Source organism: Hipposideros armiger, unplaced genomic scaffold (assembly GCF_001890085.2).
Source record: "Hipposideros armiger isolate ML-2016 unplaced genomic scaffold, ASM189008v1 scaffold_110, whole genome shotgun sequence".
NCBI lineage: Eukaryota > Metazoa > Chordata > Mammalia > Chiroptera > Hipposideridae > Hipposideros > Hipposideros armiger.
The window spans coordinates 900,926-924,592 of NW_017731460.1; the positions used below are offsets into that span (position 1 = coordinate 900,926).

The following is a 23,667-nucleotide window of genomic DNA, read 5'->3' on the forward strand; positions in this document are numbered from 1 at the left end:
CCCTTCTCCCCCTAGGTAGTGAGCCCTCAGGCCGTCGAAGAGCAAGTAAGAGAAAATATGATTTGCTTTGTGAAAGCTGGAAATGCATCTGTCATCCTCAAATAACAACTAATCTTTATTGAGCACTTACTGTATGCCAGGCCCCGTGCAGGGTGTTTAGCTACTTACAATGCCCACAGACTAGGAGGTAAGTCTGTTTTACATCCCATTTTTACAGATGGGCAAACTGAGGCACACAGAGGTGAAGGGATTTGGCCCACATCACCCAGGTGATGACTGACAGGGTTGAACTTTGGAGGATTCCTCTAAGCAGGAAGATTCTAGAAGCTCTGCTCAGAACCATGTCCAGCCAATAGTCGCCGGCCAGAAGCTTGCAGAGCTGAACTGCCTGCCCCCAATGGCAGGACTTGAGAGTCAAGGATGGCCCACAGGTCGCCAGTATGGATGCACAAGGTCCCCGGGGTACAAAGACCATCTTCGCCATACCCCAACAATTTCCCAAGCCCATTGGTTTATGCCTTTGTCTTTGTTCCCACCCCCACTCCAGTGCTGGTCACCTACCATTGGGAAGCCTTTAGCGGCAGCTGGACCAGCCCTGATCAAGGCAGACAGTGGGCGCTAGAATTAGCTGTGTTGTCAGCTACTAAGCACCTAAAGTCCCCAGGGAGCTCTGGCCTGGCCTACGCCAGTGGCCTGTTGGCCTCCTCTAAAATACTGGGCCCCTGCCTGTTTCCAGTGGGCACTCCAGTCCCTTGGGGACCTGAACTCTGACTAACACAGCCTACTTCACCTTACCACCTCCAAGGGGATGGACCCTGATCCTTACCCCTCCAATCTCGGGTTAGGGTCTTGCTCCAAATGAGCACCCATGATGGGAAAGGAAGGGCAGGGAATTTCACTGAGTCCTGCTGTATGCCAGGCCCTATGCCCACGAGGTGCCATACTTCCTGCCTCATTTACTTAACCTACCTATTACCTTACAAAGTTAAGTAATAGTATCACCATTTTACAGATGAGGAAACTGAGGCTCAGAAAGGTTAACTGTCACTGAAGCCACACCACAGGGGACTGGAAGACTCTAGCTTGACTCAAAGCCAATGATAGTAATGAGGATGGCATAGTGTCACAACCCTAATAACGCCACTGCTAATTTTTTTTTTTTAAGATTTTTATTGGGGAATTGGGGGGATGAGAACAGTGCTGGGGAATTGGGGAAAGGGGAACAGACAAATTGCTGTTGTTTTGTTCTTCAGTCTAGTTGTGGAGACGCCACTGCTAATATTAACAAAGGCAGTTGTGACCCCAGAGGAGATAACACCACCTCCACTTTATATAGCACTGACACCATTCAAGGTAAACAGTGCTCAAGTTCACTCGCTGTTACCAACACTTAACTTAGCACATACTATGTGACAGGCACCTTGCTAAGCCCTTCACATGAATTACCACACTCAATCCTCACAACATTATAAGAAAAGTACTATTATTATTATTCTCACTTTACAGATAAGAAAACTAAGGTTTAGCGAACTAAAACCAATTACCCAAAGTCACTGCAGTAAAAGCCTGGCCAGCAGCCATGCCCCGTGCTGCATTCCCACAGTGCCCCCACTTTTGTCCAGGTGCCCACTCCTCTCAAACATGACTAAGGGAAGCATAATACAAGTGAATCTTCATTACTTGCACCAATCATGGTAATCCCTTTCGTCATGCCAATGATTGGTTTAGGAAGAGCATGTGACCCAGTTCTGGCCAATAAGACATGAGGAAAGCCTGCTGGAGGGCTTCCAGGGTAAGTTTCCTTGCCAGTAAAAGGAGATGCCAATAAGAGATGGGCACCCCCTTCTTCCACTGGACATTGTCATTTCTGAATATGATGACTGGAACTACAGCAACCATCTCATCACTATGAGGCGCTAGCACAAGGACGAACCAACATGCTAAAAAGAGCAGCCAGAGAGGTGGCAAGACCTGGGTTCTTATAGCTTAAGCCCCTGATGCAAAGCTTTTCAGATACTTGCAGCTTAACTGATATAGCCAAAGGGAATGTGAACTTCCATCTCTCTGGCTCTAGACTCAAACCTAAATCGCTTGAGTCCAAGCCCAGAATGTGTAGCTTTATGCTACTCTAGAAATTGAATATCAGGTGTCCACCTAGACTACCTAGGGATGGTTCTGTCCCCTTGACCTTAGGCCTGCTTGTTTCAATCCTAGGTAAAAAAACACAAGCCATGGCCAGGCCCAGCCTGATGACCCAACCATGACTCCAAGCCCTGAAGGACACGGATCCCAGCAGGGGCCCTTGGCAGACACAATGGAGGGAAGGTCCTGGAGCCAGCCCCTGCCCCTTGAGAACCAAGTCTTGTTTCATTCTCCATTTCCACTGCCTTCCTCTGCCACTGCCCCAGTTTATTATAAATCTCCAGTTTATTAATCCTTTATACGAAGCAGTCGTTGCAGGATCCTGATTTACTCTGTTCATAAAACACTGAAAAATTAAAGGTGGAAATTACCCCCAAAGGACACAGAGCCTCTGGGGAGCCCAGAGCACTTCCTGGCTCGGAACCAGGCCCTCTCTGCCCTTCCCACCTTCGGAGTCCAGGATCCGGTGATGTCATTGCATGGGCCTCCCCTACAGCCCAGAAGGAAGGGGCTCTTCTCTGGGCTTACACACCTCTGACGCCGACTCAGCACAAAGCAGGAAAGGAGGCGCCACTGTGTCCCTGAAAATCCATTTCAGAGTCTCCTACTTTCTGAAAATTTTCTTCTTAAGTCCCTTTTGCTATACATGGTAGGGGATGCAGGGGTTGGATCAAGTTGAGGACAAAAGTAGGGAGCTGATTAAAACAATTCAAATGTCAAAATATTTAACAAACCCAGAGACATGACCAGAAGGAAAAACAAACTTTATATTAAATAACTTTACCCACCTACGTGTCTCAATTACCCAGGACCATCCTCATTTTTCAAGCCTCTGAGGGTACCTCAACACCACTTCACCCCAATTCCCCAAGACCCTCCAGACACTGAGAACACTCGTGGTCTCTAAAATCCAGCAGAGCCTGGATCCTCCTAATATAACCCTGGATGGGTCTCAAGGCTTCCGGGGTTCCCACATCTCACAATCCACTCAAAATTGGCTGCCAAATCCCACCTCTTCTCCACAGAAGCAGAATGCCAGGGGAGCAGAAACACAGGTCACTTAGTCCAATGGAGGGAGGGGAGTTTAGGGATGGCTTCTTGGAGGAGGCGGTATCTAGGCTGAATTGTGAAGGATGAGTAAAATCAACCTAAGGAAATAGGGAAGGGCATTGTAGTCAGAAAACAGCATGAGCAGTGACACAGCATGTGTGTCCTGGTGGATGGGGTATGAGAAGCAGGTTGGTGTTACCACAGCATAAAGTACGGAGTGGATGATGGAGAGAGGATGGGGAGAGGCAGCTGGGCCCTGACTGCTATGCTAATGAGTTGCCTTTATCCCAAGGGCAATGGGAAACCATTAAAGGATTTCTGACAGGGCAAGGACATGGGCCAGTTTGCACGTCAGAAAGATCCCTCTGCCATGGGGATTATGAACTGAGGAGGGACAAGAAAGGAGGAGGGAGGCATCACAGGCAAATGATGAAAAAGGTTTGAGGCAAGGCAGAGGGTTCTTCGGTCTGGGGGCACAAGCTGTGTCTGTCCTCAGTACCATTCAAGGACATGGTGGGGTCTGGATGGTACAAGGAAGAGCAAGGGGGCTCCGTGGGGCATGGGAAGGGCTGCACTGGAAGAAAGGAAAGCAACTCGAACCCCAGTCCTTTGGCCCATGAGGGGTCCCTGTGAGCCTTCATGCCCACCTGGCCACAGCGGCTGTATGCAGGGAGCCTCCCCATCACCCCATTGCCCCTGACCCCTCATGCCTCTGCTCAGCCTCCAGCTCATCTTCTTGCCTAGGTTGGGGAGCAGTCTCTGCTCGTCCATTTCCCCGATAAGAGAACAGAGGGGCAGAGGGACTGAGCCATGATGGGCAGCCCACTGCAACCCCCGGGAAGGACTGGACTGTTGTCCCCATAACCTTATACTTGAATTTCACTTCAGTCCTCATTCTCAGGCCCCTCTGTGTGCCAGGCATAGGCCATGCCACCCACCACCCAAGGCCCCCTCCTTTGTCCACTGGCAACACGATCCAGGTGCCTCCAGCTGTTGGGGTCCTGGGCCTGTGTACTAACCTCCATTACACCTTGTCACACTGGTTATCGAGTCTGTTCATTTCCACTGGACACAGTGCCTCAAGGACAGAGACCATGTTTCCTTCATCCTAAGGCTGGTGCTACTCAAAGCCTAATAGAAGAAACTCCTGTGTGGACTCTAGGACAGGTTTCCTTCTCATAGTGCCCAGTCTGCCCAGAGAAGGTATGTTCCCTGACGCCACAGGGGCAAATACCTGTCTCCTTCCAAACCACTCCCTCCACCCCCCCCCTGCCAAAAAAGACCACTAGCTGCCAAAACAATACCCTCAAAGATGGTGTTCTCACCATTTCACCTCCCCATCAGGAAACTAACAAGCATGTTTTCAGCACCTACCATGCGCTATTATCTCTAATTCTCATAATGCTGCAGAGTAGTGACTGCTGCTGCCGTTTTACAGGTTAGGAAATTGAGACTCGGAGAATCTAAGCCAATTGCCCAAGTCACTCAGCTCACAGTCCCAGCCTGGACCTCCAAGCTCTCCTGCACCGTCCACCAACGTGCAAACAGGCCCAAATGTGACCTTGGGCTGTATCACCTCTCTGGCTTCAGTTTCCTCCTCCAGAGACTGGGATAACAGGAGGCTCGCCCTCACAGGGTGGTCTGAGAGAACTGAATGAGGCAATCTATGAAGAAGGGGACACACGGTACCCTCTCACGCACAGCCATCACCCTGCGCTGCTCAATGCTGTCTGGAGGGCAGGCTGCCTGCCCAGTGCTTCCACGGACTCTACACTCCCTTCCTGGGGAGGGTGGAGAGAGGCACACTCCTGAATGATAAGCGAACCAATAAACCGATCTTTTTGTCTGGGTGGGTATAAATTATAGCAGGAAGCTTTTGGGGTTGGTGTCTTCTGTGGCATTAGAAGTATCATTAATTATGTATTAAGTGTTTGAAAGAAAAAGATATCAGTAGCCTATAGGATGTATTTGCATAGTAATAGAGGATTGATTAGATGCAATATCTATACTGAGGGCTACTAGGATTCAGGTCCCAGGGCTTCGCAGCGGTGGTAAATTACAGTCACAGAAATCTCCGCGATAGTAAATAACGGCGTCCCAGCTGCTGAGGGGACTCTTAGCGCCTGCTGATGAGAGTGGGGCAGCCACTGGGCAAGGAGGGGGAAGTAGGGCAGGGACCCATGTCCCTGCTGCTGGGGGCCCGGTGTTCTGAATGGGTGACCCCTCCCCCCAACCTCGCCCTGAGCTGGACCAGAAACCCCTGCCCACCACAGTCTGCAGATGCTCCACAGAAAGACTTGAATCTGCTTCCTGAAAACTGGATTTTGCTAAAAGGCTCTTCTGCAATTCCCTCTGGGAGTCAGATGCCCAAGTCAAAAGAAAATGCATGTGTTGCTTCTCAAACTGCAGTTTGTGTGTCCCCTTTTAATGAGGAGACGGGTAGGGTTGGAGGAGAGCCGCTCCCACTCTTGGGAGGCCACCAAAACCCCTGCCGACTGTAGCCCAGGTATGCCACCCTGAGGTACAGAGACAGGCTCCTAGGGTCAGCGACATTAATAACAAACAACATTAATGAGTGCTTTCTGTGTCCCAGGCCAGGTCTAAGCCCCCTGCGTGGACTAACTCCCTTAACCTTCAAAGGAGCTCTGTGCAGTAGGTGTTATCATAAACCCATTGTCAGATGAGGAAACTGAGGCACAGCGAGACCTCCCCTAGATATCAGCATTGCTCATTCCCTCCTCTCCTTGGGCTATTAAATGTCGCCTTCCCTAACCACTAATCAAAACTGCCACCTCACCCCACCCCATCATTCCCTCATCACATTTCCTGCTTTTTACCCATATCACTTGTGACCTTCAAATACGATCTATCAACTCCTAACTTACTTTGTTTATAGTCTGGCTCCCTGCACTGGAAGGTAAGCTCCACAAGGGTAGGGATTTTGGTCTGTTGGTCTTGTATCATTCACTGCTGAATCCCCAACAGTTAGAATGAATTGGGCACATAGCAGGTGCTCAATAAACATTCACTGAATGAGTAGAGATCACCTGCCCAAGGTCATCCAGCGTTTAAACAGCAGAGCTGGGGCTCAAACCCAGGCACTCCGGTCCCTGACCCAGGGCTCTGAATCACCATCCCTCACCCAGGAAGAACATTCTCCTCTCCCACGAAGACATATATGAGTGTTCGAGGGGAACCCGACCTCACTACTGCTTAATGAAACTTCATGGGCAATGGTGATCTTTGAACTTTTTTTGCTCCTCTGAACTGAGTTGGGAATTCCAGGGCTTCTGGGAACAGCCCCCATCTGATTTTCATGAACAAGGACAAGCAGATCTGAAAACAGGCCCTCTCTGAGTAACCCCTGCATTATGGACTTAATGTTTTGTGTTCCCCAAAATCATATTTTGAGGCCCTAACCCTCGGCGTGCTTGTATTTGGAAGTAATAAAGGTTAAGTGAAGTTAGTACTAAGAGTGGGGCCCTGATCAACTTTATAAGAAAAGACACCAGAGCGCTCTCTCGCACAAGCCCTCGCGAGCACCTACAGAGGAAAGGCCATGTGAGCACACAGTGAGGAGACACCGTCTGCAAGCCAGGCAGAGTCCTCACCAGAAACCAAATTGGCAACAATATTGACCTTGGACTTCCAACCTCCAGAACTGTGAGAAAATGCATTTCTCTTATTTAAGCCACCCATTCAATGGTATTACGTCCTAGCAGGCTGATACAGCCTGTCATTGTTAAGTGCTGAGTGGGTGTCTTACCTAATCAAGAATGCTGAGGGCTCCCCACTGCCTGCAGGGTAAGGTCCACACTCTAGCACCTGGTCCCAACTGTGGATTAATTGACTAACGGTGAATTCGACCCTATATATGTGCCTTCCAAGATTTGCTCGGCCCCACTTGCCTCCCACACTCTCAGCTGCTTTCTCAGTGGACAGCCTGGCCACCGCCACTGCACAGTCTCATCTAACACCACCAGCTGTGTCAGCCTCCCCTGGGGTGATGGCCAGGCTCTGGCACAGCCTCCACTGCCCCCAGCACAGGAGCCATAAGCAGCTCCAGTGCCCAGGGTCAACCCACTGGGCCTATGGCGACGCTGGCTGCTCTCACCACATCTGGACTCAGCTGAGGCGCCGTGCCACCGGCCATGGATCCAGCTTCTCCAGTGGTTGCCCAGAGAGGCTGGGTGATATGACCCAGAAGTACAAGGGAATTAACATATGTGGGGAAAACTTGAACCAATGAGAGACCAAGATGCTGGCAGATTAACTCTCTGCCTGGATCCTCACTTGTTTTGAATCATAGTGGTTCCACTCAGCTTAACCACCGACATCCCTCATGACTAAGCAACCAGTGCTCCTTCCGCACAAAGCTGTGGCTGCCAGCTCTTGCTTTTCCTCCTTCCTTGCCTCACCTCCCTTTTCCTCTCACTCTCCTTGCCCTGAGATGCACCCCGACCCCCAGCAAAGCATTAGCACCAGTTTTGTCTCAAGCTGTTTTCTGAGAACCCAAAATCTGCTCAGCCACGAATGGCCCTTGGTGCCCAGAAGGACCTTTCTCAGAGTAAAGACACACAAGAGAAAATGAATTACCTGACTTTGGAAAGGAAACGAGATACTACTGACTCTTAGATGCGGGGAAAGTGGGGACCTGAATCCTTGGGAGACCCAGACAAGGATCCTCCCGTTTCCCGGGCTGTCTCTACAAATGTTTCCACCCATGGGAAGACGGCCCAAGCTCTCTGGGGACTTGACTTCCTGAAGGGCGCTGAAGGCATGCAAGCCTGCTGCCTGTTGCTAGTCTGAGGAGCGTCTGATGAACAATTTATAACAGGGTGCAAAAGGCATGCTGTGGAGCCTCTGTTTGCTAATGGAGCCCATGAGGGCTGGCAATGCTAACATTTACTGAGTCTTTAGCATGTTCCGGGCACTGAGCTAAGCTCTCTCTTTACCTGCATCGTTCATTTCATTTACTCTTCACAACACCCTATGTACTATTATTAATATTAAGTATCATTATCATTCCCCTCTTTTACAGGTGAGAAAATGGGTGCTCAGGCAGAGTAGGTAATTTGCCAGAAACCATGCGACTAGGACTCGAACTCGTATCTGAAGAGGGACTGTTAAGCATAAGGAAGATACTTTGAGGGTACGGCCCTCCTAGGGAAGATGTTTGGGCTGGTATTTTCTGTGCCATTAGAAATATCATTAATTATGTATTACGTATTTGAAAGGAAAAGACACCCTTTGCTTCTTTGTTTCCTGTAAGGCCAGCCCTGGCCTCAAGGCCTCTACCTGGCCAGGGACAGGTATAGAGATGCTTAAGTAGCCAAGGTGGGCCTTCCTTTTCACCCCCTGAGGTAAGTCAGAGGGGGCTTGGGAAGCAGGCAACCTGCACAAGCTGCATTGTATTTATCCCTGGCTATGCCACAACATAGTTGACTCAGGTCAGAAGCAACTACCCATGGAATAAGAAAATTTTCTCCCCCAACTGCTCCTCTCAGCGTCCCAGGGCCTCTATCCACTGAACTGCTCAACGGAGGGAAAAACAGGTTTCTGGGTTTCCCCAGTCCCCCAATTCTGGGATGGAGCTCTGGACCAGAAAGAATTTTTTAAAAAGCAGCACTTCTTAATATAATGACCTTCAAGAGGAGCAACTACATTTCACCTTGAAGACTGGGAATGAGAAGCTGGGTCTATGTAGACAACGCAAATGACGCACATGTGATACACAAACGCAAATGCACATGGTGGGGAGGGGGCACAGTCTGAGGGCCTGGTATGCCTCTAGAGGGAGGTAGAGGAACAAGGACAGAGGGCAGTTAGGCAGGGCTCCAGAGAGGGGTCAGGGACTGGGTGAATGAGTGTTCTGGGTGGGGAGTACCTTAGAGAGGACCCCAGAGTCAGGGCTCTTTGTGCACTGTGAACCTTCCCAACCCCACGGAGCTCTCGGGTCACTCCATCCCTGCACTATAAACACGTGTATGTATACACGCACACACACAACCATTGTCACCACACGGGCAGACGCATTAAAGCACACATAGAAACACACACACTAACAGTTATGCTGGCATGGAAACACAGACACACAGCCACTCACAAACACAAAACTGCCATTCCAACACAGACAAAAACGCAAAGACACACAGACTCACAGACCCACCTACACTGCCACACACTCAAAAGCAAACACACGGATGAAAGCAGACACATACAAACACCTACAGAAACACACCAACGCAGACACAGAGACCCACATGCAAACACAAACACAGACACACACACACACATCCATAGTGACCCTCTGTAGCCAGTCAGGTCAATCTATCTGGAAAAGAAAGAAATCTGGAGTACTGAATACCTACTTTGTGCCAGACATGGTGCAGGAACTTTAAATCCTTATTTAATCCTCATAAAGCAACACTAAGAAGTGGGGTGATTATCCCAGTATTTACTGACAAGCCAAAGGAGGCCCAAAGGTGAACTGATAGGCTCAAGCTTACCCAGTAAGCAGCAGAAAAGAGAGACGCGACTTCGTATGGTACCCATGCTGCAACACCCCCCTCCCCAAGCGCAGCTTTCCCTGTACGCTGCGGGGCACAGAAATTATTGCCAATTACTTTTCTACCTGGTGGTCCTCCCCAGCCAGTTGTTAACCCCATCTGGCTTCCTCAGAGTCATCCACTCCTCTGCATCCCGCCCTTTCATCCCGTCAGCTGGGAGGTACTCTGCAATGTAATCTCACATGAATTCTGACCTGCGTATAATCTAATCTGGTAATCTACTGGGGGAGGAAGGAAATCATTTCTTCAAACCCAAATGCGATACAAGACTGGGTTTTCAGTTGCTGCCTCTCTCTGAGTGACCATTCAAAGTTTACGAACTTTAAATGCCACCCCACCCACCCTTTCACACACACACACACACACACACACACACACACGCACGCACACGCGCGCGCGCGCTCAAAAAGAAATGTACTTTTTCGGCACAAAGAATGAACAAAATAGTCACAGGGATAGAAAATACAGCATAGGGAATATAGTTGATAATATAATTGTAATACCTATGTATGGTGTCAGATGGGTACTACACTTACCAGGCTGATCACTTCACAAGTTATATAAATGTCTAATCACTATGTTGTACATCTGTAACTAATACAATACTGTATGTCAACTGCAGTTGAAAAATAAATTTAAAAAGAATGAGGGGTGACCGGTTAGAGCTTCGTGCTGATAACACCAAGATTGCCGGTTCGATCCCTGCATGGGCCACTGTGAGCTGTGCCCTCCTTAAAAGAGTCAATTATGCCATTGTAGAATGAAAGCAATGTGTAAACAATGACCATGGCTGTTCCCCAATAAAATTTTTTTAAAAAATTCCAAAAGAAAAAGAATGAATAGTATTTCTCACTTCCTGTCATTAAGTCACCATGTCACCTTGGGCAAGTCACCTACTGTCCCAGGGTCTCAGTTTCCTCATTTGCCTGTGAGAGCTAAGACATGCTGATTCCCCAGGCCCCTTCCCTCTCCAAACTTCCATCTCCCTGACAGCACAAGAGCCGAAGGCTGACAGTTGCCCTGCAATGTTCCCCAGAACTGTCGTCCCCTGGCCTTGGGGACTCACTGCTAATGCTGGGATCTGAAGAGGAGCTAAGGCCTGGGAAGGACAAGGCCAGCCACAGCCCCAGGGCCAGGATTCACCCATCACCCCCAGGCCTCTGCCCTGCAGACCTGAGACGGTATGTCGCCCTGGTAACCTTGAGAGGTTTGGAGGGGAGGTAAGCTGGGAGCAGGGAAACCTTAAAATATTGGGTCGTCGGGAACGTCATGACGCATTTTTGCATTGAAAAACACAGAAAAATACGTCATGACTTTCCCGACGGCCCAATATAATAAGGCTGTGATTATGTGAGCGGGCCAGAGGAGTTACAAAATGCCACATTGTTGGTTTTGAGTATATTTTAGGGCCTCAGACTCTTTCCAAATTAATATTCATGAGAACTGGCATTTATTTGCATATGTAGATTATTGCTCATCTACTGCAGGATAAAAAAAAAATAGGGTGTTTTTATTTATTGCATTTATTTTAAACTTGGATAATAAACCAAGCGGGTCAGGCAGGGGAAGGGCAGTTTCCAAGGACAGGAGTGGGTTTTAAATAACTTTTGCTCTGAGAAAAGGTGGGTCCTAGATACACTGGTGTAAGTCGCCCCTAGAGGTCCCTGAATTGTCCAAAGGTCCTTGCACTCTGATAACTCAAGGAGCTCTGAAGACTGGGGAGGGTCTGTAGGTAGGGTGGCAATGAAGCCTGGTGGGAAGACCGTGGGCTTTAAGTCATGCTGATGTGGGAGGAAGCCAGATGCTGCCAATGACCAATGGGACCTTGACCAGTCAATCTCTCTGAACCTCATCCTTCACATCCATACAAGAGGGATAAAACTACTCTTTCTCCCTCTTGAGATAATGGCGCATAACAAAGGTTCAAAACATGGTTTCTTTTCTGATTGCAGAACTAGCAGCAGTTCTAGCATTAACTTATTCAGACCACTGGGGGCCCTATTACAGAGCCCTCCAGAGTTCTCAAGATGAGGTTTCTGAGGCACTGTAAGAAGTGTGTAGCGCTGTGTTTTCATTTCAATGACCAAGCAGTGACGCTCAGCCTCAACGCCCAACAACAGGGTCTGCTCTTGCACTAGGATTAAACAGAGCTACTTTAATCATTGTGGGCTAATGAGGAAAAAGTGGCTGCCTAACACACGAATGCTTTTGTGCCAAGTGCCAACCAAATGACCCCAACGCAGGGTGTAGGAACAAAGGCTTCACAGCCGTTCCAGTTGGGAAAAGTGGTGAGAGTTGAGTCACCACTGAGCACATGGTGGAGGCAGCAGCCAAAATGCTTCACGCAGCCAAAACCACAGTCATGTCGCAATGGGTGATTTAGTCTTAGTGGAACAACAGCATCTATCATGTTAAATTAATATTGTTAATCTGAATGTGGTTGGCTTTGTAGTTTGCATTTTAATTCATAAATTTATGTGGGATTTAAGGTTTTGTAAGAGTTATAGGCATAAGGTTTATGCCTAGTTTTGTGTTTATATATATTTAAATATTATTATATTAATAATTTAAGATAATATTGGAAGTCTGTGGGAAGCTTTTTCCCCCTTTAAAGTGGAACCATCTGTACATTTCTCAAGTTTTAAAACCATTGGCCTAAAAATTAATGCAGAGACCAACCTGGGGAGTAGCTAGAGTCCCTAAAAATCAGGTTTACTGTTCATTTTCTTCTACAATGGATGGGAAGAAAGGTGGTTTGGCTGAGAAGAAACTGCAATAGAATAGGCAAAGGTTACGTGACTTGTCCAAGGTCACTCACAGGTCAACCTCCCCACCCAGGATTGCTGCCTTACATGGCAGGGAGGTGTCCAGAATCTTGGGTGAATTCCTTCCTCCTTGCTCCTGAAACATCTTATTCCTCATTGACTGACAAATAAAGGCTCATAAAGAAGTGGCTCCCTCTGCACCCCAACTCCTCTCCCTCCCCACTAGGAGCCAAAGTTGCATCCAAGTCCTGGGGAAAGGTGGGTTCCTCTCCCAGTTCCAGGCAAAGACTCCCAACTCCAAGTGCTCCAAAAATGCTGAAAATAAAAGGTTTCCTGTCTGGTGTGAAGGGACAAGGGGTATAATGTAAAGAAAATCCCACCCACAGATCTCTGCAGAGCCCACCTCTTCCCAACTCTGACACCAGTACCACCAATGTGTAAACACTGAGCCCAGTTCTGTTCTGGGTCCTGGGGAGGGGGAATCAATCAGTTTCAAGGAGCTGGTTCCTTCGCGAGGTGAGATCTACACAGGCGGAGCCCAGGGGAAGGGAAACCTTCAAGTGATCCAAGTCTCAGTTGTGTGGTGGAGAGGACAGAGTTATAGGAACTCAGAGGAGAGGGAGCCCCATGACAGATGGCAGAGATGGAAGCCGCTTGGAAGGTGGGGGACCAGAGCTGAGCTGGGAAGGTCCAGTGGGACCTGGCTGAGTGGAAGGAAGTGGCTATTTCAGCCAGTGGCAACAGGTATGAAAAGGTAACTCTTTCTGAGACAGTGAAGAGGCTGAAGATGAGGAGCCCTCACCTCCCACCAGGTTCTCCTTCTCTCCACTGCTGCCCTCTTGCTGATCCTCAGGCTTACCAGGCAAGTTCTCACCTCAGGGCCTTTGCCCTGCTCAGTGCCCTCTGGCCCCAGGTATCCACACGGCATCCTTCCTCTCAGTTTCTACTCATGTGTTACCATCAGAGAAGCCTTCCCTGACCACATTGTGTAAAATAGCAGCACCCTACCGCCATATACACCCCTTTACCTTGCTATTTTCCTTCACTATAACCATCACAAAGTATATTATATACTGTGTTTGTTTTTTACCATCTGTCTACCCTGACTTCGGTCCAAGTTCCAAGAAGGCAAGGACTTTGTTTTGCTCCCTGCTATATTGTGCATCTGGTCAATGTTCAGTATTTACAGAATGAGTGAATAAATGAATGAATGAGAGGAAAGAAGGATGCCAAAGAGGTTGGAAGAATGCCAGTCATAGCTTGTGGAGCTGGCAGAGACCTCCAATAGACCATCTTCCTGTTCCTTAGTCAGCAGTGTCTTCTTCCTCAGGTAAGATACCTGAGGCAGTACCAGAGTGGTGGCAGGTGGAGGGTGGGTGACTATGAAGGGCCAGAAGGGAGAAAAAGAAGGGCAGACGAGCTCAGAAAACCTGGCTCAGACCCAGCTTGATTCCACTAGCAAATGTCGTTTACTCTAAAAGGAATCTCTGGACCAGGCTTGAGGGTAGCCGGAAAGAGAGTCAAGGGAAAACCTTGAGTGTTCGATAGAGGCCACAACCTAACAGGAGGGGAAGGTCCTTGGGAAAGAGTCATGGTAAACATCCGACTTTTAAAAACCCTCAAACACACTCTCAGGACAAAAGAGGGTCTGAGGCTTATGAGAGACAGTAGACGGGAGGGAGGCTGGGGGACACAGAAAACGGGGGAGAAAGAGACTGGGAGAGCAGGGCACCTACAAGGTCGGGAGAACCTTAAGAAGATATATGAACGGGAGCACAGAGCAAAGAACTTGACCTTGCTCCTCTCTCTGCCTCCCGCTGGCTGAGGGAGCTTGGCAAGCCACTTAACCACTCTCAGCCTCCTCTTCCTCATCTGTACAACGACAACAATAATCCTGACCTCCCAGGGTTGCAACAAGGCTGAGTTAAAATAGTTCCTAAAACATCACCTAAAGCAGTGCCTGGCATGCAGCAAGAATTCATCAAATTTAGTCCTTTCTACAAATTGAGGTTAAGGAGGAAAAGGTGAAGATTAACTGGCTTTTCGGGTAAATAATCTTAGTTCTCCTTTCTGTAATTTATTAATTCAATACATACTCGTCAAAGGGTCATGTGTTTGCTGGTCACAATGCTGGGTACAAAGCATCTTGGACCTCCAGGGTCTTCTATCCAACTGGGAAGATGAGGAACATTCCAAGAAAACGCTGAACAATGGCACCAGCAGCACATTATTAAGTACCAAATTTGTGGTGTAGGCAATAATTGCTACAGAAGTTCAAGGGAATGAAAGATCAATGCTTCAAGATCACTGTGGGCTCCGGTGGTCAGGTAAGGTCTAATGAGGATGCAGCTCTAACACTGGCCTTGAAAGAAAGAGTGCTTTGGGTTAAACACGGAGGAGGGCAGAGCTTGAAGCGGAGTCAGCAATGATAGTGAGTCCTAGCAAGTAAAGATGGGGGAACAGGATGCAAGCCTGCCGATTGTGGAGGCTTTTGAATGTCTGTTGGAGGAGTTTGGGCTTCATCCAGTGAGTACTAATGGAAAAGAATGTATGGTAACAAGTGGATAAAAATGATGTTTTAGGATGACTTGAAGGAGAGGGAGATGGTAGGTTAGAAAATGGCACCCCAAGCAACACAATGTGTCTGTAGCCATGGATTCCAGACTTGCTGCTACCTCTGCTCTAGAAATCACAGAGTATGTTATTTGCAGAGCCCCACAGACTGCTCCTAGAGACATACATCCCCATGACCCCGTGCACTGCTATTAAAAGAGTCTGAACAAATCTCACGTCAGAAAGGAGGACTTTATCCAAGAAACATAATGAAGACCAAAAAATGTTGGTGCTTGAATACTGGAAACAGAAGAAGGAGGCAGGCATCAAAAGTGTTGCTAAGGTTTTGAGCCCAACATCTGGGAAGATGGTGCTGCCAACAACAAAAATGAAGAATCCAGAAGAGCAGATAGCGTGAGAGATGGGAAGACATTAGATTTCATTTTAGGCATATGGATGTTACAATGGCAACCAGATAGCCAAGTAATATAGTAATAATAATATCTAATCAGCAACTGAAATGTAGTATGACAGGTGGAAACCAGGAACCCAGGACTGGCAAGGGAGCCACTGTGACCTGCCTCCCAGAACCACAACTGGCCATGTTTGGACTAACTGTCAAAGATGCTGTAATTGTAGAGATGAGATCACATGTTGGCCTAATGGTCCCATTTACCACAGACAAAAGAAAAGCAAGAGGAAGCAACTTGGGAAGAAGGACCTCATAACCCATCTGTACTTTAATACTGGAATTCCAGTATGCACCATGAACCATTTCCTCCAGGGAGCCTTCCCTAGCTACCTGTGGCTGATAGGTACCGACTGATAGCACACCCCTCCTACCATAGTTGGTCTGCAAGTCATAGTTATTTACTCCTGGTTCTGTTCTCTGATTATTTGATAGTCTACAAAGCCTAATCCTCACATGTCTCCTGCACTACATTATAGTTCTTTGATGTCAGAGATCAAACCTCCTACTTCTCTTACACAATCAAGTGTAATTATTGGGTTAAATCAGATTTATCTTCCCAAAAAATCTCCATTGTATAGATGAGTAAAACTGAGGCACAAAGAAGTGAAATAGTTTGCCCAGGGTTAAAAAAGAGTAGAGAGAGAATTCAAACCCAGGTCTTAAATTCTATAGCAGTCACTGTTGGTTGCTTCTTTCTCCCTTTCAAAAGCACCCTAAATTTGTTCCTCTGTGAGGTTCAACACACACATCAAGATTATTCTAGGCCAGTTATAATGGTCTCCTTCCCTTGCCTGCGGTTGGTTAATAAATGGACATGTGAGTCACAATTCCAGCCAATAAGACACAAGGCAAAGTCTGCTAAGGTGCTCCTGGGAAAGCTTCCCCTCCTGCCTTTCTGCTTCTGTACATCACTGTGAGGGTGTAACGCCTGGAACTACTGCAGCCATCTTGTGACCTTGAGAACAAGGAAAGATGAAAAGAATCTGTATCTTTCATGATGCTGTTAAACCACTGAAAGAACCAAGATTGGGGCAGGCATAGCCTATACCTCTTGTAATAGGAAATACTAAATTCCTTATTGTTTCAGCCGTCGAATTCAACTTCTCTGCTACTTGCAGCCCTCGCTAATACCCACACCAATCAAGGCTCTTGTCACTATAGATATAAAGCTTTATGGGAGATAAATAACAGGTACAAGTCCTGGTCCCCTGCCCTCACTATCCCAAGTGCCTATCCCAAGATTAGTCATTCAATAACTGTTCAATCTATATTTGATTAATTGATTCTCCCCTTGCTCACCAAGTTACAGAGGATATAGTATTCCCTGAAGGCATCTTTCTTCACTTTACTAAGCCTCACTGATTATCTCTACGGTTCAGCCTCACATTTGGACTGTGGTCTCAACATTACTGACCAGGTGCTTCCCCATCACCTCCCCCCACCTCTGAGGATTGAGCTAAAAGCAAGATACTTGCATTTGGCCCACAGAGACCATCATTGAAACTCCGCATTCCTAAATATTTGTTCTTTGAAATGTCTTTCTCAATTAGACTCATCCAAATGTTTGAGAGTCAGGCTGAATTCCAGCTCCCTGCTCCAGAACAGACATGTTGAGCCTGCATAATCACTGCAGCCAGCTTTATTTGCTATAAAAACACGGATTTTTTTTTTTTGCTACTTCTCGACTGTAAAATAATCAATAAATAGAATCCAGATGAAAAATGCCAGCATTTAGGAAAACAACTCTTTTATAGTTCTTTTCTTTGGGGTCTAATTAACACATTGGGGATAAAGTGGGCTGTTACATTTACCCAACCAGCTAAGTTGAAACACAAACTCTCCTTTCTTCCTGCTGAGATACAGCTTCACATCAGAAATGTAGGTGAAACAGACAGAGTTTCAAAATGTGTTGAAATGTTGAACAAAAAGACCTATAAACCTGTTATGTGGACTTCTTCCAACCGCTCTCTCTTCACACTGACTGTTCAATTTCCTTCTTTCTCCCCTAAGAACACATTGCATAGTTAGTGTCAAATGAAACACAGGTCGTCCCATTAGAAGGAGAAGCAATCTCTCTTTCTTTCTTTTAAATGAAGAAAACGTGTCTTTTTGGACAATGACCACCCAGACCATGAAAGTTTCATGAGGGACTCTCAGAGAGGCTGACACCTTTTCAATTATAACGCTGCTATAATAAACCCCCACAGAGCCACGGGGCATGGAGCTCACATCCAACACATGACACCTATTTATTCCCTAATTATATTGCAATATATTCTCTCTGTGTGCTGATGAAGATAAAATATTCTTTTAATTCTATGGCCTCCTGGGGGGTAAGGGGGAGGGGAATTGTACATAGGCAAGTTCTGCGAGTTCCTAGAGCTAAATCACAGCCTTTGTTCCAGGCTCCTCCACTGCACAATCTCAAGAAACTCATCTGCTTTCTCTTGTTCTACCACAGTGGTTCTCTAAATGTGGTCCCAGGACCAGGAGTATCAGCATCACCTGTGGACTTGTTAGAAATGCAAATTACTGGGCCCACTCCAGACCCACTGAATCAGAAAATTTGTGGGTGGATCCCAGCAATCTGTGTTTTAACAAGCTTTCTACATTGAAGTCTGGGGACCACTGGTCTACCAAATAGAAAGAGAAGAGCATCATTTTAAAGTGAATCAGAGATCAGGGATACCCGGACTCTATAGAAGCTGGGCTCCCCTTTCTGCATAGCTGTCCCAAGCTGCAGATTCAGGGCTCCCTTTACCCATCTGTACAATGGGGCTACGAAGTTCGCCAAGTAGCTGTGGATGCTGAAATTTAAGAGACACATGGTTACCTGGCACCAGTCTCTATGGATACCTAGCATGATCACAGTTGCCAACGCTCACCAGCTCCCTCCTGCCATATTCTGATTGGCAGAAGCTCTGCAGAGCACTTTCCACTGCCATATCTGAGGTCATCAATGCAGCTGCCTCCAGGTTACCCTTGGCAACCAGAAGCTGGGGTCATAGAAGCTCTCACAATCTCCCAGAATCTCTGAATCTCATAGCCAACAAACAGCTTCAAGCCTTTTCACCTTGGAGCCTTGTACCACAAGAGGGGGAGGCTCAGGATTCTCTGTCTTCTTATCCCATTTCAGCACTTTTTCAGACATCTTTTGTGTATTTGCTTCCACTCTGCAACTACACTTGAAGCCTGTGGAGGTGAGAAACCTACAATGTCAGCATTGTGAAGTATGGTACTCTGCTGTACCCCCAAGACCAGTACTTGGCACAAAGTAGGAGCTCAAGAATTATTTGTTGGCTAAATATTCCTAGTGCAATAAATGCCCTGCCCATAGTAAGTCCAACAGTAGGTCCAAAACACTCAAGTATCTAAATTCTAAAAGTTATGGTGAGGAAGGAGGCAAAGAAACTACAATTGATCATGAACAACACAGGTTTGAACTATTCAGGTCCACTTATACTTGGAATTTTTTCTTTTTCTTTTTTTTTATACTTGGAATTTTTTTCAGTCAATATTCTAGTCGGCCTGCATAGAGGTTTGACATCCAGAGATTCAACCAATGTTGGCTCGAAAATGGTATTTTCCATTCACGTTGGGAGTCTACAGATACGGAGAGCCAACTGTCTACATTGTTCTATGCCATTTTGTATAACGGACTTGAGCTTTCAATTTTGGTATCTGCGGGGGGTCCTGGAACTAATCCTCTGCTGATAAACAAAGGAATGACTACAGTTTGGGGGAGTCTAAAGTTATAAGCAAATTTTTTATTGGGGGGGAGTGGCGCTCCTAACAATCCTCCTCCCCCACGTTGTTCAAGGGTTAACTGTTTTTGAAACCCCAGGGAACAATGAGAAATGGGGGGAAAGGAGAAGCAAATGCCTGAATACTTCCCAGCAGAAAGCCATAACCCTTGGTTCATGGGGTGCCAACCTCCCGGCCAATTGCTCACCCTAAATGTAGAAATAGAAGACTTCTGGGGCCAAGTTTTGAGCTTGAGCTCCGAGCAGCTGAGCCTTCTAGCTGCCCTAGTGCTTCTCACTCAAAGGCCAAATTCCCCTAGCCCTGACCCTGGCGTCCCTTAACCAGCCACTTAACAATTCCTGAGCTTTCCTGCCTCTCTCTTGGCCTTGTGCCCAAGCCCTGTGCCCCACAAGCCTCCTCTCCCAACTGAAAATCTATCCAAGGCTTAATTCCAAACCCTCCCTTCTCCAGGGACTATCCCTAATCCTGCCCCCTCCAAAATCAATTTCACCTGAGAAAGCCTATACTACAAAACAACGGCTGCTCTTTCCCTGTGGGTTGCACTTTATGTGGCTGGGCCATGTCTAAGGGCTCTTTTTACCCCCAGACCTAAGTGCAGGCACAGGATAGGTATGCAACAAACTGTCACCTAAGTGATTTATCCTGGGAGATAATCACAGCACAGAACCTAAGGATAGAATCCAGAGACCAGCCCTCTCTGCCTCTAACATCACACACGGCCAGCCCTCAATCCTGACAAGGGCTTGCTGTGACTGGGAACACTTGCCCAGTGCTGAGAAAGTGGTAATGGCAGCATTGAGTACTACATTCCTTTCCACCTTTAACTACCTCTAAACTTTCATCGGAGCCTCCGTTTGCTAATCCGTGAGATGGGAAGAAGAGGTGAAGACTGCAGTGGTGTACCTTTAATTTCTGGCGACTTTAAACAATATGTGAACAACAGTGAGACCTGGTGCGTGGTGTGCACCAGGGAAAACCCGCCAAACGAGCTTAGGATGGAGTGCTCCTCGGTAGTCGGTTCAATGCCCTCCGGGGACCCCGCCCAAACTGCAGTGCACTACTGCCGAGGGACTTTCTCCGCAAAGCCCCCAGATCTTGGTCCTACTAAACCTGCTCCAAACCTTTCAACAGAACCTCCCCGACAAAGCGGGCTGCGAGGCCGAGGGCCCCCCGCTGCCTCCGAGGAAGCCCCCCAGGTTGGTGAACCCGGCCTCCTGATATCCGGGAGCGAAAGGACCCCTGTCCCCGGCAGGCTCCGACGGCCCCGGCTAACCTCCCCGTTCGCAGCCACTTGGTTCCGGCATTAACCTCTACTTTCCCGGCAGAGCGCGGCGGGGAGAGCTTATGCCCGGGCACACGTGTACCCTTGCTAAAGCTAGCTGAGATGATCAGGAGCCCAGACCATCCCGCTGGAGGCCCTGCTCTATGCGTTCCCGGAGGAACAGAGCGGGAGATCCTAAGACAGAGCCACTTTGAAGCATTTTTCTAGAGAACATGACCACGCGGGAGGGAGTCAGAGCAGCCCCGCAGCGCAGGCTAACCGGGATGGATTCCGAGAAGCGGTTCCGTAGAATGGAACTGGGAGTACAGGTCCGGGAGAAAGGAGCCAGGGATGGGGGGCTCGGGAATGGTCTAGCCGAGGCTCCTCACTCCCAGGTTCTGGATGGGTCCTGGCTCTGTCCCACTCACAGACCTTAACGCCCGCAAGGAACGACTTTGCATATTTTTAAGTCGTATTTGTTTCCAACAAGTTAGGAAAATAAACCAAGTCCAGGAGGAAGGCGGATGCGCTCTGCGGCTCCAAGGGGCCAAAACGACCACCCATTTCCCCACCTCCAACATTACCGCCCACGGACGGGCGAAAAGTTGGGAACTTCCGGACCGCGCTCCAGGGGCGCACTGGGAATGATTCGCTTTTCTTAACTTCGGGAGCAGGGGTCGTCGCCGAAAGCAGGAGGGACGTCAAGGGAGTCAACCCAAGTGTCGGGCGTACCGGACTTCCCCGAAGAGAGTCGGGGCGACTGCAAGAGAAAGAAATGAAGGCGGTACCCGTTCGGTTTAGCGCCTCCAAAAAGCAAAAGCGCGCATGGCACCGTCTGGGGCTTGTGGCAGCGAGGCGCACCGCTGGCCGGGGCGGGAACCTGACCGCGCGCGCCGCGCAGGCTCTGCGCCCGGACCCGGGCAGGGAAGGCGCCAGTTGCGCTGCGCGCAGCGGGCGAGTCCGGAGAGGCTCGGGGGTGGGAGTCCCCTGACTCTGAGGGGCGAGCGTGCGCCCTCCCTGGGACAACCGCGCCGCGCCGCTGAGCTCCGGTCTTCCCCAGCCGTGGGCGCTGCGTCCCGACTGCGGTCGGAGGGCCAGCGCCTGCCTACGCCAGGGGCCGCCCCACCGCGTCCTGTCAGGACTCCCTGGCGTTCTCCAAACCCCGGCGTTCACCCTCGCCCCGCGCCAAACTCCGCTTCCACAATCCGGGACCCGGGCAGGGCAGCGGGGATCCACAAAACCGGTGGAAAGTTAGTCGCGAGGCTGCAAAGCCCCCTCCCCTACCCGGGTCTCCCTGCGCCCCCGGCGCTCCGAGGCTCCGCGTCCTCGCAGTCTCCGCCCAGCCACCTACCTGCTTCCGCCTCCCGCCCGGGGTTTAGCCTGCCAGTCGCGCGGTTCTGTCCCCCGGAGCCCGAGCCACGCCAGAGCGCCGGGCCAGGAGCCGGAGCTGCGAGCAGCCCAGAGCCGGGCGGCAGGCGGCGGGCACCGCGAGCGAGTGAACGAGCCGGCGGGCGGCTGGAGCCGCGCTGCTGCTGCCGAGCCAGCCCCCACCCCCTCCGTCCCTCGGTCCCTCCCTCTCTCCTTCCCTCCCAGCCGCCCTCCTCCCAGCTCACGGCTTCCTCCCTCCGTTCTCCCCCCTCCTTTTTTTTTTTTTCTCTTTCTCCCTCTTCGGTCTTTTCAGACCTAGCTCTGTCGCTCTCTCGCTCGCTCTTTATCCCATCTTTTAGTCTCTCAGCTTTCCTTTAGGTTCTTTTTTCTCTGACTCAACCTTTTCCAGCATCTCTTCTCACTTCCCCCCTTTCGTTCTTTTGCTCGTTTCTCTCAATCCCTTTTTTTCTCTCTCTGCCCTCTCTCTATTTCTCCTTGCTCTTTTCTTCTCCTTTTAACCTTTCCCGTCTCTACTCTGCTTTCTCATCCCCACGCCCTTCTCCCTCCCGGTGAATCAGAGTGGCCTGCGTGCCGCCTCCTTCTCCCCGCTCCGGATGGGGGGGGTCCCCCCGGGGGCCGAGAAGGACCAGGGTAGCCCCCAGCCGTGCTGGTCACAGGCTGAGGACAGAGAAGGACGGGCCAGGGCTGGAGGCTGGGACCCCAAAGGTTTAAAAAACATCGAGACGAGGGAAAGGGCAAGAAAGGCAAAGAACCCAGAACGTCAGGCCTCTAGGCATGCGGGGCTGAGCCGCTCCTGGGAACATTAGGAAACTGAGGCCCACAGGGAGGACAGCACGCGACAAGGTCAACTCCAGAAGCAGCGCCTAGTCCACTACTGCCCCTTGCAGCCGGGGCAGGGGTCCTCCGCTGACCCCGGAGCTGTCAGGGTGCCAGAGGCGGCTTCACTCCTTCCAGTGTCTTTGCCTGCCCCAAGCCCCCAGCCCCCTGCACCCAGGGCCACGGGAGAGAAAGCCTTCTCCCTCTGCAACAGCACCTTGGGTCACCTCACTGCCCCCTGGAGAGGGGGAGGACCTGGCTCTGGGATGTAGCACGAGAAAACCCTTCTCCCCACCAGGACTCCTCTCCAAGAAATGAGGGACTTACCTTCTCTACTCCCGCTTATCAGGGATGGAGTAGCAGCAGATGCTTTGCTTGTGTGGTTGTCTCCTTTTCTCCTTGAACTACAAGAGCAGGAAGGCCTAGACTTGGGGAAAGGTTCTGTACACATCTCTGGGAAGAATTTTTTTGCTAATAAAGTAGACACATTGTCTGAGGCTTTGGGAACTCTGAGTCTATACACGTGTCTGAGCACCTAGCCTTCCGGATTCAACCACCGATAATAGACTTCATTCTGGGTCTGATGGAGCGAGTCCCAGCCCTACAAGCTTTTCCTGGCACTTCCCCAGTTCAGCCCAGTGGGTCCAGAGGACAGATGGAGGGTCCCAGTTCCCATGGCCCCCATTCTGCCACCCTGCTTTGTCAAGACAGGATCATGACTCTTCTAGTCTCGCACCTAATTGCTGGGGCCAGATTTTTTCCCCCTTCAGTACTGTCCCTTCCATGGTACCAACCAGAAGCAGAACCCCCATCCAGCCCCTGGGTAGAAACTTACCTTGGGATATTGACAAAACTCCACATAACTATCCCATCGGTTCCCTGCCT

General features: G+C 49.3%; 1 protein-coding gene across 17 annotated transcripts in view; it reads right to left on the bottom strand.

The window, feature by feature from the left end:
• Nucleotides 1-22,112, bottom strand: part of MEGF11 (multiple EGF like domains 11) — a 378,756-nt gene extending 356,644 nt beyond the window's left edge. For all 17 annotated transcript variants that reach the window (XM_019647332.1, XM_019647328.1, XM_019647330.1 and 14 more), the window contains exon 1: nucleotides 21,929-22,112. The gene's annotated coding sequence lies outside the window, so the exon portion shown is untranslated. The remainder of the gene's footprint in view (nucleotides 1-21,928) is intronic.
• Nucleotides 22,113-23,667: the final 1,555 nt, after the last annotated feature.